We start from the raw sequence: 5,908 nt of genomic DNA, 5'->3' as shown, positions 1-5,908 counted from the left end.
GCATAAACGAACAAGCAACCGCCATAGCAATACTTTCATTACCGTGACTTTTCTAAAACAGGTAATTATATTACTATAAGTGGTCCACAGAACTAATAAGCTAGTATTACCGCTCCTATAAAGACAGTCAGAGCTCAGAGACGATGGAGAAGAATGGTCGAGAAATTAAGATTAATGCATAAACAAAAATAGTTAAAGAATTGGAGGGAAGGCTCATTTACCAAGATATTTTAAAGGGCTTTTTTTCGTTTTTGTGGTCCTTGAGAAGTTTTGTACCTCATGAATATGTTTTGGAATAGCACACACATATTCGCGCGCATGTATGATGCGATGGTTTTAAACCCTGAGAGAGAATTCGAATCTGGGAATAAATTTTTTTGGGGACTAAAGTACTGTTATAGGAAAAGGGGCGAGTATAGTACACGGAAGGCTTTTAAAACATCGACCAGGAATAAACGGTACGTAAGTGCCTAATTAAATGAATAAATGAAAACATGCGATTCGTCTATCCGTTTTCCTACTTTCTCTGCGTGATTTCCTCAAGGGACCGACCTCGAGTCTCTGGAAACTAACAGCACTTACCAGAGCAATAACGAAACAAACCCACATACAAACCCGAATGTTCCGTGCTCCCCCATAAAAACTGAGGGCCCAAAGGGAAAACTCCTAATAGCTGTGAAGCTCCCTAGGAAGACGAGACAAAGGATTAAGGACACTCCAGTTGCGCCGGGAAAGGAAGTAGGAAGCGTTCTCCTTGTAGGATGAAAATTACAAAGGGTGACCCACGCCGGTGAAAAAGGACAAAAATAACAAGGGAGGTGAGAGGGACCCAGCCGAAGTAATTTACGTATCCAGAAATACTTTGAAAATAGAAATAACCTCCTAGACATGCTATGCAAAGGGCACACGATACGTACGATGATACTAGTAACGGTTTTCGACCCATTCGATCCACCACAGTAAGATGAATAACTGTGCCCGCTACCCTAACGGCGCCGATCAGCATGGCACTCACGTAAGCATCCATATCAATACTAGCTGATTGTAAGATTGGTACGATATAAGCTATCAGCACGTTATAACCACTGAAATTGTAAAGCAAAGATATAAAGAGAAGTAATAGGAGGGTTTTCAAAGTGGATGGTTCGGTCATTATCCTTAACTGGGCCCTTATACTATTCTTTTCCGGACCATTTTCTCCTACTTGGTCCATGATGGCATTCATTTCGGGCTCTGAATCATAAAGAGCGCCTCTGTAAAGGTAAGTGACCTTCTGAGCCTCAGTTAAAAAAACCCTGGGTAATCAGCCACCGAGGTGAATTTGGCAAGAACAGAAGGCCGACGACCGGAAGGATGGGAACCGGAACATATGAGAGCTGTAGTGCGCCATCCTAAACCCTAAGCTGCCTATAGCATATACGAAAAGAACCCCCCCTTGTCGACTGGTTGTCACTAACCAAACAGGAGACCACGAAACGTCTTGTGGGGAAAAATTCTAGAATATACATATTTCCGGCGGGTAAGGGAAGCTTCCGGTTAAACCCACAATGAATCGCATGGTCTGCAACTCGTCGGGGTTTGTGCAAATGCAAGACCGAGCCAAGCACAAGCGCTGATGGGAAGACCGAGAAGCAGTAGCACCCCGGTGTCCAAGCCTCATCAGCAACGCCCTGCTGAGGACAGAGCCAAAGAAACCGCCAAGGTCTGACAGACGCCTGAAGGAAAAGTAAGGGAGATGTAGGTTTTTTCTAATATATAGTACATTACTTTAACTACTACATGTGTCAGCTTAATTATAAGGCATCAACTAATATGACTTTATGATGCTTATACTACTGCGAATTGGAATACACAGCATCATGCAAGATTTTTTCTGATATTTATAGTTACTCGATCAAGTATATAAGTAAGATAAATAAACAGTAAATGTAATATCAAAAGACGAAAATGAGTGTATATGTCTGCAATTATCTTTACATATTTGTAAATTGACTACTGATTTGCAGTGGTACACGTCCATCTTTAATGGACAGCTAACATATCAGCTGGTCACTATAAACAGTTAAAGGAGACTTGTTACAGACCTACGAGTATTTATGTTTACATCTTCAGCACATGGTAAGATTACTATACTGAACAGTGACTGCAGGAAGTCAGCTTGACAGGAATTGCCCTTATGAAGCCTTCATGGAGTTTTTAGTAGAGTAGATACAATCCAAGATACATTTTTCTTTTAATATCTGAAGCACACACATAATACCAATCACATGTTTTATGTCACTGATGATATGCGTCTTCTTTACGAGCTTTGTAAATGTTACATACTAAAAAACGCCGCCTGTGATTCGTCGAGGAAGAGATCGCTAGTGCCCCGGTCGGTGAGCTCGGGCAGCATCACGCCCGAGAAGCCGTAGGTGGTGCCGATGCCCAGGTGTACCAGCGAAATCAGCAGCGCCGCCAGGACCTGCATGCACCAGGGTCTTGTCAAATGGGGGATTGCCTTCTAGTGTAAAATGCACATAGACATACATATATGCATGGATACAAATATATACACACGCACGCACACGCACGCACGCACGCACTCTCTCTCAAAAACGCGCACGCATACACACACACACACACACACACACACACACACACACACACACACACACACACACACACACACACACACACACACACACACACACACACACTAACACTAACACTAACACACAAACACACTAACACTTACACTAACACACTAACACGCTAACACACCAACACATTAACACACCTGAACAAATTTTACAATAAAACGTTCTGTACCTTCGTTTAATCAATGTCTTCCCACGCACGAGTCTTTAATGTATCCAATTTTGCTTTATTCATTTCTTTCTTGAGCTGGTTTCTACAGGATGATTTAATGTCTTTGTTTAGTATTTAAACATTATTCGAAGAAATATGTTTCTGACTCTTAATGTTGAATGTATTTTTATTATTCTATTTTCCTCTCTTTTTTCCTTATTCCTTGTGAAAGTGCTGGATGAAAAACAGTTCTTAAGTTGAATTTCCTTCACGAAAAAGATATCTTCGTAAAACATCATAAATTGTTTAAGAAAAATCTTAACATTTTAAGAATCTTCTTGAATGGCATCTCACCTGACAAGTAATTTCCAGTTGTTTCTGTCCATCTGCCAGATCCTTTTGCGATTTCAGAGTATCCTGGCATCCTTTGCTTACAGGCGCTGCGTCCAAGGATATCCGACATCCTCCGCTTAGTCCATCCTTTTCAACATCCCCGTGGATTGAACGCTGACCAGGTAGTTCGATCGGATATTCGGTCTCGTACGTGTTGGAATGCAGGTGCTGGTGACATACGCTCGGGGGTCCTTCATACGCCTTGTTATCTATGCCTGAGATGGAGAGGATTGTGACCGAAGAGTCCTCTGTACTGGCTTTCGGTAAATGGTCTTGCAAGATGTATTTGTCCATCGTGAGAAAATGAAGACTTTGTGTTTCCTCGTCTGTCGTTATTGCTTCTGTGAGGTTCGCGTGAGATGTTGTTGAGGGTATGTGACCACAACGAGGAGTGCAGAAGGACTGAGGGATATTCTGACCGAGCATCTCTTGTCTTCACAATGCACGTCACGTTGGTTCACTTGACTCTAAGTGAGTTACTGGATCAACATCTTAAAGCCATCAAGGTGTGCTGACTCTTGCACGAATTGGAAAATTTAAACAGAATAATTGGTTTATACTTAATATGTGTTTGGTAGCCAAAGGAATTTCGATAAGACAAATGTTGATATAATTCCGAACCTTGATATGAAACAAAGTGAAAAAAAACATATAGATATAAACATATATTTTCAATTATTTACATGACTTTGTGTGTGTTCATATACCTCTGTATATGCATGTATGCAAAAGTAAAATTACATTAATAGACAGAAGACAGACATGATTATTCATTTGACATTTTCTCAATGGCTATACATATTAATTATATCAGATTCCAATATCGTTTTAAATAACCAAATCCACTTCACATTTATCTGAAAATAATGAGATGCTTTTTACATTTCCTCCAGATCTCTCTGTGCTGCTTGTTAAGCCATTTTGCAAGTCACTCCAAGCAAATACTCCTTCCCGTCGTGGAAAAAATGCGCCTGTGGTATGTGTCTGTACAAGAGTAATTTCACGCTGAAAATTACATTTGCACCGCATTTTGGTGGTTCAGCTGGGGAAGCATGGACTGTCTGCTGATGCCTACTGTTAACCACACCCACTACATTAAAATGCACAAACACAAAAACACACACGTGAACGTAAACATGCACACTTGTATGTGTATGTGTGCATGTGTGTATATACATACGTGTGTATGTGTGTGTGTATGTATAATATATATATATATATATATATATATATATATATATATATATATATATATGTGTGTGTGTGTGTGTGTGTGTGTGTGTGTGTGTGTGTGTGTGTGTGTGTGTGTGTGTGTGTGTGTGTGTGTGTGTGTGTGTCTGTGTGTGTGTGTGTGAATATATTTTATATATTATATATAAATAAATAAATATATGTATTATATTTTATATTTTATATATATGCATGTTATATATTATATATATATATATTTTAATATATATATATATATATATATATATATATATATATATATTATATATATATATATATATATGTATATATTGCACATACATACATATGTGTTATATACATATGTATAGGTATATGTGTATATATAGGGTATAAATATTAAATGTGTGTAACACACCACACACACACACACACACACACACACACCACACACACACCACACACACCACACACACAAAATATATATATATAATATATAATATATATATATTATATATATTTTATTTTATATATATATATATTATATATATATATAATTATTTTAATTATATATATATATATATAGCACACACCACACACACACACACACACACACACACCACACACCACACACACACCACACACACACCACACAAAACACACACACACACACCAGATATATATATATATTATTATATATATATATATTATATTATATATATATATTATTATTATATGTGTGTTGTGTGTGTGTGGTGTGTGTGTGTGTGTGTGTGTGTGTGTGTGTGTGTGTGTGTGTGTGTGTGTGTGTGTGTATGTATGTGTGTGTATATTTGTGTGTGTATATTTGTGTGTGTATATATTTATATATATGTATATGTGTATATATAATATATATACGTATCTATGTATACATATATACAGATATATATAAATATATTATATATATATATATTATTAAATATATATATTTTATATAATATATATATTATATATGTGTATATATATATATATATTATATATATATATATACAAAATATATTATATATATATTATAATATTTTCTATTATTATTATTTATTATATTTACATATACATTATATATACCCCTGTGTGTGTACATACCTATTACATATAATTATAGATAGCAGATATGTATACATGTTACATATACATATATATGGGATCATACAAATATATCTATTATTAAAATATATATATATATATTATTTTATATATATATTATATTTATTTATATATGTGGTGTGTGTGTGTGTGTGTGTGTGTGTGTGTGTGTGGTGTGTGTGTGGGGTGTGTGTGTGTTGTGTGGGGGTGTGTGTGTGTGTGTGTTTTGTGTGTTGGGTGTTGTTTGCGTGTGTGGGGTGAATTATGTAAACATATATATATAAAATTTTTAATTTTATATATATATATAATATATATATATATATATATATATATGTATGTATATATATGTATTATATTTACATATATATATACATATATATGCGTATGTGTGTGTATACATAATTATGTG

General features: G+C 36.0%; 1 pseudogene; it reads right to left on the bottom strand.

Annotated features, from left to right (window-relative positions):
- Positions 1-517: 517 nt before the first annotated feature.
- Positions 518-3,652, bottom strand: LOC119596087 (annotated as a pseudogene).
- Positions 3,653-5,908: the final 2,256 nt, after the last annotated feature.

The sequence above is a fragment of the Penaeus monodon genome, chromosome 37 (genome assembly GCF_015228065.2).
Source record: "Penaeus monodon isolate SGIC_2016 chromosome 37, NSTDA_Pmon_1, whole genome shotgun sequence".
Lineage (NCBI taxonomy): Eukaryota > Metazoa > Arthropoda > Malacostraca > Decapoda > Penaeidae > Penaeus > Penaeus monodon.
The sequence above is the reverse complement of the archived record's forward strand: the minus strand, read 5'-3'. Positions and strand labels throughout refer to the sequence as shown.